Raw genomic sequence first — 13,966 nt, forward strand, 5'->3', positions numbered from 1 at the left:
TTTTCGTTCTCTTGCAACTTTTGCCGCCTTGCTGAATTCGACATGGATACAATAGTCGTGAACTCGTCACAACCGAGAGACCGAGAACGATTTTTTCTCGCTTTTGACGTTAGTCGGGCAACTTAAAAAAAATGGCTTCACATCTACAATCATATTACTAGATTCAACAGCCATCTAGATCCAGTTTATGACGAAGAAGGCTGGATACGCCAACTACACGAACCTGTATGAATAGAAAAATTTTCACACGTCAATGATTTTTTCCTATTCTATTGAAAAAGTTTGCCTATAGTAGCTCACTTGATAAGACTGTATTGAAGATACTATTGTCAAATAAGAAATCAACGTAATTCAATTTTTCCAGTTTGTTTGCTCACGGCAAACATCTGACGGGCGTAATTACTAAATAAGATATACGAATACACTGGGCATTAGACCTGTCAACGTTGCACACGTGATCGCTAAATCTCTAGCCAAGATCGACAGCTAGATAAGTCCGTCGTGTGCTATTGTATTTGTAGTTAGTTTTCCAGAAAATGCGTTATATATGTGGGGACCAATTATGTGGAGGCTTCTAATCAGGACATGTTCTTAGATCATGCTTATTGTCCGCAAATGCCTGGTCCTGCTGGAAATAAGGGTCGACATTTTCACCGAATGCATGTTAAGCCAAATTCTTATACTAAATTCAAGTAGTTGACACCACCCACTGTGCTATTAAAAAAAAAATGCTTCACATGCCGCATTCTTAATATATTTACATGGTGTAGCATGCGGTTTCCAGTACACGCAGTTATATCAATGTAACTTCATTGCTCCGAATGATCTGTCTAAGAAACGATACTATTCTAAAAATAGTTTTCTTCGGTTCGGATTATTTTCATTTTTATCACGTGGCATCTTTCGATGTACAACGCCCTAGACTGCATGGTGTTACAAATGTTTTGGGATGTTCTGCTATAACTTTCTAGTACTATGTTTTGCTTGGTAGAGAATGTCGTCTGTGAATATCGTTCAGTTTCATCCATCATTAGCTTTTGTCTTGGAACGTTTACTGCATAGCTCCTAATTTGGAAACATCAATCAAAAGGTTAGGGATATCATTGTGGGACATCCTTCAAGGTGATATAGGTTCGTATGACTCAATCAATAATATGAATGTTGTAATTTTGAAAAACGTAACTACAATAGTATGTTATTACATTTGGCTTTTACTGGAAAAAGTACAACTGCTAACGTGTTAAACGATATGAATAGTGTACATAGGAATTCATACTTCAATTTCGCCTGACAGAGAGTGACCAAAGATGAGGTTGAGGTCAATGGATTTGGGCAGACTCTCTTTCCCATTATCGTAAAACGTGAAGCTCATGAAATATTTCACATAATCCAAAATTCGGCTTGAATTTCTTGTAACTGCTTCGCTCAGTCGGAATACTAATTACCGAATTTAGTCCAAAGGACCTCCACATCGCACTTATTGGGTGTAAGGGAGGTACTACTACGACAGACCATCCCAGAATGATACATAGGCAGCAAAGCGGCCGCTATTGCCACTTAAAAATACGACGATTGACGTCCATGCCAACTCGGATGGCTGAGGGGTTTTAACCAGAGGGACCAAAATAAACAACTGTCTATTTTCCTAGCTAGTCAAAAAATTCACGGTTCGACTCTGTTTCTTTTACCTTTTAACTAAGTATGACGTAAGAAAGTTTCCCCATAGCCAACGCCAGTGTTTGTCTTTATTTAACGCTTTCTTTTATTTAGGTCTCTGGAACTGAAAAATTGACAGTAACGTCGGCTGGTTAGCGTTTGCCGCGGGCCCGTTCACTCTCGTGTCGTAGGTTCGCTGTATAACATTGAGTTCTGTTTCATTGATGTAGAGCATTAACAGATGCTGTTCCCATAGGGCATGCTCAAACATGTGCGAATAGAGAACGATACAACAAAATACATTTCTTTTTTATTGACAGGGGTGGTTTGAAGGTGTAGCATTTTACATTGTTGCATTGGCTAGTGTAACAAATGCAGCATAACGATGTCACCATGGGTGATTTGGAACTAATAAGTTGAAAGCAATACGTAGGTGGGCACGTGGTGCTACCTATATAAATTGATGAAAGCATTAGTGGCAAGAACGTACTCTGGCTTTGTTATCATTAATCACGCATTGTGTCCACCTTTCCAATGGCCTCCACGTCGTGGGCCGCTATTACACGATTTCTTGTTTTGGATATTCAATAGTTAATTTGGAATTTTAACTCCCAGTCCAACGAAGGATTTCTATTATTTTTTGGTAGAAGGCATTCGATAACCTTTGCTTAACTTTGATATCGATTTGAATACGATCTGATTCCGTTCAATTCGACATTTTCAAGAGCCTCGAATGAACTCTGTCGGTGATTTGTCAGATCAAAATATTTGTTTTCGTATGGTTAGCGTTCTTGGGAAAGATCAAACAATTTTATAATGGAATGTAAAATTCAAATTACTCTCATAGTGAAAGCTTTGACAGTTGGTTTGACCAAGATCAACACCGAAGGTTTACTTTAGCCGAACCAAAAGCAGATCATGGCAACGTCATGACGTTTAGATACCTAGAGAAGAAACAACATTTTTTTCTGTTTAAAAATCGAATATGTTGAAAGGCCAAAATTTTACATTCCGCATTTCAGAATTTATTCAAACATCTTGCACTCATTCTGTGAACTAGTTGAGGACTCAGCCATTCGCTAACTGCAAACCTTTGACTCCTAATGCTGCCAACAATAGATTCCCAATAAGCAAACGAAAATATTTCCAAATAGGGATCTATTAAAAGTTTTTTAAAGATTATCTATTCTGTGCTTTCATCCATTTAAATAAGGCTTAGTACGATTAGTTATTCTAGTAACATCCAAAAGACTTACGATTTTGCACGTGTTACTGATATAAGAGTGCATACAGTTGAAATCCTCGCTATGTTTTCGTTGTCGTTATTGTCGTCAATATTAAAGGGACCTTCGCTAGCAATAGTAATTAGCGATATCATGGTTCACTTATCTTCTGTGCTAGTTAATTTTTACTACTAGGCACTTGGCCGATGTGCTACGGCATAACAGTTATGTGAGCGCCTACAGTCACGCGGGTGTAGTTATTGAGGGTCCAAATCTCAAAATACAATATCACTGTCACAGTAAGAACAGCTAAATAGAGTTTAACAAGGGTAGATAATAAGTATATTCAAGAGAGTATAACATAACACTTTGTAAATTACTAGTGGAATGGTATTAAGAGAGAAACTATATTTTATCTAATCCATTTTATAAAGTGATCTTGGAAAACTCTAGAAAAAATCTAGAAATAAAGCTGATTTAATTCAAAGGACGCCTTAAATTTATTCGAATTAGATATGTCACATCTCGCTTAGTAGGTTCAACTGAAGTATAACGTGGCCGCAAGCTAACAGAAATTGTAGCTAGTTTGGTCACTGACATTTACGTTTCAACGGACTAAGACATTGATAGCTATCATCTTATAGTCTGATCTCATTGGAGAACATAGTAGAATATTGCAGTTAATATCAGTAACGGGTATTAAAGTTCGATCTGAAAGAATTCCACCTAAGAAGATCCATCACGTCTTGTTCTGATTAATGAAAAAAAAAAGGTGTCTTCAGCACAAGCGTTAACAACACTACGTTCCTTCGAGCAGTTTGTATTTGATATAACTCCACTTTTTTTCATTCTGTGGCAGATAAAATTATCCCCCTTGTAACTGACATTAGGTGTTCAATGTCGCGGGCAAATTTTGAAAGTTAGGCGACACACCCGCAATTTTTAAATTAAACCTGAGCATTTATTGCGTTCTTGCTTAGTGCAGCGGCTTACTTACTACGCAACCATTTGACGCTGTACACTAGGGCTCTTAAAAGATATGCTCAGTTTTGCATCGCTATGCAGATCGTATACGTATTTATGCCTTGCCTCAGTCAGCTATGGTGGCAAAAATGAAAAGTGATCAATTGTGTCTTTGTTGACATTTAATGTAGAAAAAGTCATTATCGCTACCGATTCGTAGGAATTAAGTTTAAAGAGAGACATAAGTTAACCTCATTAGAATCGGTATAAAACAGCATAGCTTCCGATTACCTCTAATACCGATCTCACTTTAACAAACATAATTAATATTTCACACCGAATAATTATATGGAGGAAACGACTCGAAACCAAGGGTATCCGGTTTTATTAGTGGCTATCTAAAGATCGTAAGTTGAAAAAAATCATCCTCAGAAAAATTGCACCTACATATTGCATGCCTTAATCCTGTCAATGGTGCAATTAGTGTCGAGCGCGACCTCTTTCTTTCTGGTGAAATACTTAATTGTTGTTGTCTATTTTTAGCAGGCTTTGTGTATGATTATCTTATGGATAGGCAGTGCAGAATCGTTAATTGGTTTACTCTCATGAATACAGGCTAAAACTTGAAATGAATGTTATAAAATCGGCTCGTATTCATATTGAGGTGTTCACGTGAGAAAATAATATAAGCAAACACGTATGAGACTGTGCGAGAGAAAAGTTGCCTTTGACCCGAATGCCAGCTAAATGCGTTCGAAATTGAGGAAACATGTCCTGGAATGTGGATCACCTCCACTCTGCTTGTTAGTCTATCGCACTGAGAAACCACTCACTGAATTTAGACTGTCTCTTCTGTGTCATATTGAATAAATAGCATTGATCAGCGTTTTACTGTGTTAAGGCGTTCTCTTCGATGTAGGCGAAACTGAAACGTGTTCCCTTACCCTGAAGTCCTAATAAGCTGTTGTATAAATATTGTGCTAATTTTTCTGATCTGCTGCCAGAATAGAGGGTCCTTTGCGACCCCAATATGCTCTGTCATTCGCTTACAGCTGCTACAGCAACCGGTTGGCTTTGTTCACACGAGGGACGACGCTCGTAGATGTTCCTCCATTCGACCATTCGAATGGGTCATAACATTGTTTAAACTTGGCATTAAGGTTACGTATGTATGTATGTTGTTCGCTGGTTTGTTTGCCCTTCACCGTAATATGTCCGTCGAACAGAAAACGTAGTCTGATAAAACAAGCGAAACAAAGGCAGCCTGTTTAAAGATTACAGAATAGGAAAAGGCGAGATCTATAATAATCGTTTATAACATAAAGAAAAGCGTTTTTTGTATGCCGTTTAGAAGTGCTTTATTATGAGATAAATCCCTTGCACCCGTATCACGCGGTGAATGGAATTTCACGTCGAGTTCAGCCGTCAAAGATGAACGTCCTCTGAAAGGAAGCAAGTGCCTCTTTTTCGACGTTCACTTTTTGTTAACGGCAAAAGACTGTCGGAGCGGTCCGGAATATTTGACTGAGAGCACTGTTCGAAGGAGTTTGCAAAGTTCAAAGATGGAATCTTATACTTGAAAAACATACCCCATCGTTGAATGCTGGTCTCAGATAGAAAACAGCTTACTAAGTGGTTCATAAGGTAAGCCGCAAACGTAGACCCTTATCAGTCGTCTGAGTGTGCCACGCTATAGACTGGGTGAAGCGTGCCAGCAAGCAGAGCTTTTCATCGATTTTTAGACTATGATTCACCACAAACCAATACATAGCCACAATGATAACTTTCTACAGAAATCTCGTTACGAGTGATGAGAAGTGGAGTCCGGAAGTCGATATGAACAAAAAAAAACAACGAAAGAAATGCATAACCCTGAGGGATACGTGTATTTCCAAAGCTTAGACAGATCTGCATCCGAGTATTTGGTGGAACTTGGCGGGTCCTACACATCAGAAAACGCTTGCAAAAAACAAGGCGGATAACATGGATCGATGTTTATGTATATATATGTTTCTATTGGAGCATATTAAGTATATTTCTAGTACATCAGTTGAACGAAACTATACAACAGAACATTCGGGTCGATAATACCAGGCCACACATGGTGGCCTCAGGCCGTTAAAGCAATTTGCGCCCACCATATCCTCTAAAATTTTTCCTCTAAACCACGAATTTTTACTTTTGCTGATCACAGACAACAGAAATCCGTTACAGTACATTTGACAATAAAGAGAATCTAAAAAAACTAGAGGGACACCGGATCGAAATGTTTCTGCCGAAAAAGAATGATAACTACATTGAGCTTATGATGAAAGAGGATCGTGGACAGTGGGGCAAAAACATATCAAATTCATTTGTTGCCGGAATTTGAGTGGGCCGCTGTGCTTTTGTTAGGTGAAGAGACGGACCTTATTTACATGACAAGCTACAAGTAGAAAAAAGACCATACAAAAGAATGGTACGATGAACCTTCTACACTGTTTTCTGTGATCTTCAACACAGAAATAGTGAACTATCTTTAAGCGTTATGTACGTTGTACATTTTCCGCAGATTACGCACATTCAATGTCAAGGATATAGAAAAAGAAATAAAGATCCAAATAAATATCTAAGAGATATGTTGCGCTATTGAAGTAAATGTCTCCTTTGACGATCCTTAACCGTTCTCAAATTATTCCAATATTAATTCATAATTTTTGGCGTTTTATCAAAAAAAAAAAAATAGACTGGTCTCAATCACATAAACTATGTCCTGACAATTATCTGTAAATTATTTATATGACACACAAACCGAATGAACATCAGCGATATACGTTTAATTCTAGTTGAGCAATAGAATTTAATTTATTTGCTAGCTTCGGTATACGACGTTAAACTAACAAGCTTTGCACTGCAGTAGTGTTTGGGTTGGAAATTTTATTTGGTATCCTTTTTTGTCCTTGAAATACTTAAGATGTACTTTCTGAATACGTTGTCCTAATGATCCCTGGTCTTAGTATGAATTTATCTATATCGACTGCTCCTCATTGGAAACTGGAAAACAGGAAATAGGTTAATAGTTTTCATAGTACGTGAAGTGTTTGACCGCTGACCGGTTTGTCTAATAATAATTGTTGTAGCTTCTCGTTATCCTAATAATTATCACAATAATTTATTTTGCGTTCCGAAAGCAAACACTCGTTTGCTTTTTTTTATATAAAAAAATTTTATATTTTTATATAAAGAAAAATATATATTTTTATATAAAAAAAAAACTTGCTACATTATAATTGCTGAAAATAGTTACTCCCTTATGTGCCATACAAAGATTGCTTTAAGAACATTTTTCGTAGCGTAGCATTACGACAAAGTAAAAATTAGTTCTGATGGATTTTAGGACCCAGACATCCTGTCGTTACCTCAAGAAACATTACTGGTTCTGTTCTTGGCAGCATATCATCTAACTTTTAATAGAAATTTACTATTGTGCAATGATCGTTAGCTATTGTATCGTGGGCCTGTCAGAGCGGGACTAGTTCTTGCAACGTCTAGCCTTGGATCAAAGCTAAACGTCCGAAGCAAATCATCGATTGTTCTTCCGTTGAAATTTTATAAAAGTCAAATAGGTATTATATAAGCCATTACGTAAGTATTCTCTTCAGTGTTATCGCCTGAGCGATTTGTCACTTCTACATTAATGTAGCTTATACCGTATAGATAACGACATTGACCTGCTTTTGGACTTCATTGTTGCAGCAGTCTCTTGGTTATCTTTTCTGTCACCTTCAATCCTTATTTTTATAAATCGGTGAAATAATTAGGTGATGACCTACGCCTATTTGTAAGCGACCCACTATCCACTAAATACTTGTCTATCCTATCCGCAGCGCTCTGTTAAGTTCTTTTTAACTTATTCTTCTACGTTCAATATACTTGTTTCTGGATGTGCCTCTTCCTGGAATGCTCTATTGATTGTTAATTCATTACGTTTACCAATTATACCACCGTTGTCATCGTCCTCCATTTGATTCAACGCGAACGTGCAAGTGATTGGCCGTCATCATACCCCTTGCAAACATGTCGTGAAGATCAGTTTTATTTCTAAACAATGATGGTTGCATATGATTTGACCACTAAATCATTATAGACCAAAGTAATTTTCGCCTAGTGCCCCATTATGTATCACAAACGGTTACTACGAATCTCATCAGCGTTCTTCGTGGCGTGCCTATGATAGCATTTTGCTCCTCACTAGCCCGCGCTGCCAGGAAGCGCCAGTAGACCCACAACTGCATAGGGCATTAGTCAAATCTTACGGGTCAACTACGCAGTACGTTGCATTCGTTTACTTCAAGTTTTGAAGTCCGCCTTAAGAGATATCATTCTGACTACGTTAGTGAATGGTGGCCCTCTTCGAATCTGTATGTAAGGTAACAGAGCAACGATAGGCGTAAAATAAAAGCGGCGGAACGACCTCTTTTGCTGCAGACTACAGGACTCACACAAGCAGAGACGCTGAGTCATTTCGACTTTGCCTAACGGTTATCTAGAAAGGTGCTGCAGAAACCTCATTGCAAAATGTGACACTTTCTAGCTAACAGCTAGGCCGCCTGACTTACGTCATCTGGTACGGCGTAAGATTGACCTGTATTCGGTACCACGCGGCCGGGTGCACCTAAATTCCTTGATATGTCGGGTTACTTGGCCCACTGTAGCACTTGGGTAGCTCAATAATTTTGTGATCATATGGTGGTGGTGACATTACGTGAATTGAAATTTCGAGTTTATACGACGAATGATTCTGGCCTGCATCAATCTTAATGATTTAACACAAATCTTTAATTTGTGCCATGCGTTGTTATGTATACTATTACTATATACCCGATATGTAGTACTGTACTAATGTACGTAAGATTAATGAGATGTGTATTCATGTCTGCTGATGCGTATCGAAGCCATTGGTTATGCTCAGAGAGCTTAACATGAACCTACAGAGTACGAGCGGTAAACGGCCTGGTCGTAAAACTAGAAGCCGTCCTGATTAGGCATTTCTTTCGGAAAAAACCGATCATCACTCAGCTCACACGCGGGACGTTTGCCGTACTAATTAATCGCACCTGGGTCCCTTGATACAAAGACGTAGAAGATAGATAAAGCACCGACCGATAGAGGCTGGCATTACTTGGAAAACATCCATATTAGGCGACACGTCCTGGTTTGTTATGCTAACGTGTTTAACCTTAAACAGGGTAATGTAGACAAGTTCGTGGCAGCTATCTTTTTGTGGACTGATCTCCTTTTCTTGCTACAAGCGCTCCTAACGAAGATTGGGAATACATGTTGGACGCGTTTGTGAAGTACGCTGCCATATTGGATGGGTGCCTTTAAAATGAGTTACGAACAGTCGCTGCCTTCTAGGTCACAGACTGAGGCTGTGGTAACGAAAAATACCTTTAGGGATGCGGGTATGATTCTAATAAGCAGGACAATGCGCTAACTTTTTGGACACAACCAGTTAAAACACATCGGCCATTTGCTAAAGCATACTCAGTGCTTATACTAACACCGCTACTCTGCAGGCGACAGTAATTGGTGATATATCGTGAGCGGGTCGCGGATGTCGTGGATGCTTTGGTTTTTGTGGGTGGCCTCAACTTTCAGATCTCCTTCGTCGATAAAGCCTTACACTACTGCCGAAAGCCTCTGGCCCTTCTGAAGATATTTACTACTCAAAGAAACCTGAGAGTTCCCTTTCCGCTGATGGCCGATGCGGAAATGCTGGCGGCCTTCGTATAAAATTCCGGCAGCCTTGTTGAAAGAAATGTAACGCATCTTATTAGTCCCATAAAACAGTGTATCAACCTGTCTCTGCATCACTCGAAGTATCTAACTAGGACTGTCAAGCAAGGCGATCATCGTGCCGGTCTTCGGAAACAAATGAACAGAAAGATCCAGCTAACTGGAGGCCAATTTCTTATTATCACTTTCTGAACAAAATAGCTGAGCGCCATTTTTTTCCTTGTTTTTGTATATTTGTGAAGTTCTTCAAGTTCATTTCTTTGGTCTCAATATTTTCTGCTAAATGGACCTAATCTTAAGTAAGCTCAGCCAAGTAGGAGCAGCCTATCTTAAAATATTTAGAAATATTCGTCTTCGATGTTTGGTAGTGTAGTTAGACGTTGAAAAAATATGTGATATAATCCACTGTCACGTCCTCTTCGGAATATTATGGGGCTGTAGAACAGCGCTTCGTGTCGTGTTTTTATAAGGGGTAGCTCACCACGCTCTCACTGTAGTACAAGCCTGTCGAATAGGGCTCATTTAATATCAGCCTTTATACAGAGATTCATTCTGTCGTCTCCGCTACTCCAAAATAGCCTTCAATGTAAGGATCGTATCAAATAAATATCGTTTTTTTTAAAGGTAATCAATTGAATTCGAAATAATTGCTTGAAGATAAACTGGGCTGTTGCACTTGTCGATCAAAAGCGGCGTCGAGATTTTACGGCCTGACCATTGTGCAAGCATTGTCGGATAAATTAAAGTCGCTTGGTAATCGTTTTGACTAGCAAGAAAGCTGAGTCGAATAGGTTCGATTGGAAACCGATAAACGAACCCGGAAAACGATAGGGAAGACCTGCGTCGCAAAAACATTTTGGGGTAGCATATAATACGGTTCCTTCGTTCATCAGAGTGGTAGTACTCTAGTATGTTACGTATCTATTACTTGCTTTCCTTTATTGACCATACGTGGCGGACAGATACCACTCTCCAGGCATAGTAAGGTATATGAAGGCGGCGATTCTGAAATTGTTTCGAGATCTGTATCTGGCTCTGACGTAACTGTACTTCTTTGACCTTTTTAATCCAAATGCTGCAAAAAATTGGTTTGCTCGCATGATTCTCTCCCGTTAGAGTTGTGTGATCATAAACAGGCTAAACAATTCATCCGACAGTGGTTTGGCTCAAGGTATTTTACTGTACTGGTTAATCGGAGTCATCACATGTGGGAAATAACGAACCGTACCCGTATGATGAAGACTGATCTTTGAGCTGTCTGTGTCATTACGAATTGTGGTACGTTAGAAAAATACGCCAGACAGCTAAAAGTTGGTTCGGTTTGAAGGATGCTAAAGGAAATAATCTACGATTAGTCCGCTGTATGAAGTCGGCCTTATAGCGTCGGAGTGCTTGCCCCACCTTAAAGCCTATTGACAAGTATTTAATTGTCGAGATGGAATTGAATAATGTCAAGCTGGGTAAGCTGGCATTCGATCATAGCGATGACATGAGTATGCGCAGATTTATAGGTATAGTTCTGTCCCGGACTCGTGCCTACAATAAGAATTATATATATATATATATATATATATCAAGTATTTACGGTAATATCTCTGTTAAGCCAATCAGGTCCATTGGTCAGGTCAAACGCCAACATCTCTTTTAAGTGCACGATGATGGCTCAAGGCCACGACGCATAAAAAACTAAATTTACTTCTTTTGATATTGCTTGTGAAGTTTTTTTTGCCGCACCTTATATGCGACCCCTCTTGCGCGACTACATACTAATAGTTATCCCATTGCGGTGGCTCCTTCTACCGTTGTTAGGAATTCTGTTACCTTTTGGCGGTTATTTCACCACTGTATTATAGTCCTAATATGGAACTTGATTCGTGTTCTATCTAACATGGGTTGTAGCTCCGGTGCAAACTTACGTACTAACAGCTATCGTATTGCAACTGTGTAGACACTCCTCCACCTTAATTCTTCAGCCCGCAATAGGTATCTTGTTGCAGATATTGGATCACACTATTTCAACTAGCCAATTACTTTAATAGGGTCAAGCTTACTTCATGGCTCCTAGATCTCCCTTTCGTTATCCTAGCTTGGTGATTTGATACACGCAACTTAATGCCTCTTGGGCCATACGCAAATCGAAACTTAAACCGATAACCGAACCGTAGATCGAACAGAGGCCAACATGGCTAAAGCTAATTCGTAGTATTCCCCCCCCGAAAGCTAATTCGTAGGAATAGTATAAAACGATTCGGTTATTGTGTCGCAATGATTCCGCTACCCCACTGAAATACTCCGGTAGCTTTGCAGTCTAATTTTTCGATAGACCTTTTGTAATAAATATGTTTATGTTAGCATACCTTGAAACTGTTTCGACATTTCATTCAGCGCAGACCCAAAGCAATCATACTATCCAGTTCTAAACAACAGAAAATAAATGTTCCCACCAAACGTCCTAGTTTTTTTCTTTTCAAATACAGATCATGTCCAATGTAAGCACGTGATCGAAGAGGGCATGTCAATCTTAACTACAAGTGCCGTTACTATTTCTACACTAGTCTGTCTAATCAGCGAGGAAACAGGAGCTAGTAAGTTAATATCGACCATGAGATTCCTCCTATTCTACAAAACCGGACGGTTTACATGAACGCTGTATAAAAGTCTGCACAGAACCTTTGTGAGCACGAATCATCTGTACTGGCACCACTGGAATTGATCTCTTGCAGCACATTCTTATTTATTTATTCTGTGAAACCAAAAATGGAAGATCCTTCATAATGAAGCATGACGAGCTATGTTAAAAAAACTATTTTGAATCATCCCAAATTGATCCCTTGAAGTGGTCCAATTGAGGTGGCCTTTGGCGAATGGCAACGAGAAGAATTGCGCGTAAGATGTAACTCTTTTTTCCGGAAGAGTTTGTGCTTCACTCCATAGAGTTGTTTGTTTGTTTGTTTTTTTCCGACTTTTACAGGAACTTACTTTTCTTCATGCGAAAGTTCAGGAGGTGCAGCTGGGGTTTACTTTTACTGAGAAACTGCTGCGGAATGCCTTTATGGAACTTTAAGTGGAGGAGTCGTGCCGAACTGGATCAGGGTAGAATACACGTCAAATTGAAGATGCGTAAGGGCTTTTTTGGATCACAATCGATAAATCTCGACTAACTACATATAAATGCAATATACGTCCCTATATTTGGAGTGAATATCTTGGTGTGAAAATGGTTAGAATCTCATTAACGGTTTCGCCTCGCCCCTGTGACAGCAAAATAAAAGTCGACGTGCTTCTGTAAGCATAAGTAGTAGGTATCAAAATTGCGAAAATTTCATTGAATAATCATTTTCAAGAATAAATGATTTTTTAAACAAAATACTAATATATAGATAAAGTGCCTCTTTATTGACGGCAATCCTTTACGCCAGTCAATAAAACTTAATGATGTGAGTATAAACTCAATATATGTTCCTATACCTAAAAATTTCGGATATTTCGGCGGCAAAAAGAAAAAAAAAATTAGTTATCGTAATGTTCTTGCCTATGTGATTACTCTAGGATGAAATCTTTTTCTAGGGTTAAAAAGATGGCCAGAGCGACCAGTCGAACACAATCGATCCTGACAGCAGTCGAAAGTTTTCGATGAGCCGTATCGATATCCAATACATGTACATATACCGAAATCTAAGTTTTCGGATCGAAACTGTCGCTTGAAAGACGAAAACTGGATATGACGTTTTATGTGAAAGAAATTTTTCGGACACCAATTAATCTATCTCGACAGACCTTTGCGTAAAATTGATATTTTAAAAAAACAGTTGAATAAATCCTATCGGTCGTTTCGATGCATGTGTGCAACTGAAAATTGCCTTTCGGGTGTTTTTTTGTAATTTTCTATTAACTGGCCAATTAAAGTGATAAATAGAGTTGATTACCATGATAAAAATACCCAATTTATTTGCAGAAAATAACGTCAAGGAAGAGATGTACATATTTGTTATAGGTTTTGGTAATGTACCAGAAACAGAATCAAGATGCCGAAGTACACTTAACGAATATTTGTGTTTCCGTTTAATGTAATTACATGTCACTCTTTATTAATGGAAGAAAATTAAAAAAGATAAAAAAAAAGCCTGGCAAGTATATTATATTAAGCTTCTACGTTAATCACAGAGGGGTAGTGGGTTAAACGGACCAGAGTAATTGCAATGGGCTAGGTGTTGATGCGTATTTATTATAGTTTAAATTAAATCGGGTGTAACATCAACAAATCAGATAAATCAATGGCAAAACAGGCGTGGGGCGAAGCTCGTCTGTCGGTCTATGAAACATATATACATATATATATAGTCTCG

General features: G+C 38.6%; 1 long non-coding RNA gene across 2 annotated transcripts; it reads left to right on the plus strand.

The window, feature by feature from the left end:
- The first annotated feature begins 10,723 nt into the window (after window positions 1-10,723).
- LOC111247531 (uncharacterized) lies at window positions 10,724-13,461 on the plus strand. Of its 2 annotated transcripts, none has more exons than XR_002672149.2 (3): window positions 10,724-11,080; window positions 12,592-12,918; window positions 13,188-13,461. It is a non-coding gene; the product is annotated as an uncharacterized LOC111247531 (long non-coding RNA). The 2 variants fall into 2 exon arrangements; XR_002672151.2 differs by having other exon boundaries at window positions 12,592-12,905.
- The last annotated feature ends 505 nt before the right edge of the window (window positions 13,462-13,966 follow it).

This window comes from Varroa destructor, unplaced genomic scaffold (assembly GCF_002443255.2).
Source record: "Varroa destructor unplaced genomic scaffold, Vdes_3.0 BEIS01000003.1, whole genome shotgun sequence".
Taxonomy (NCBI): Eukaryota; Metazoa; Arthropoda; class Arachnida; order Mesostigmata; family Varroidae; genus Varroa; species Varroa destructor.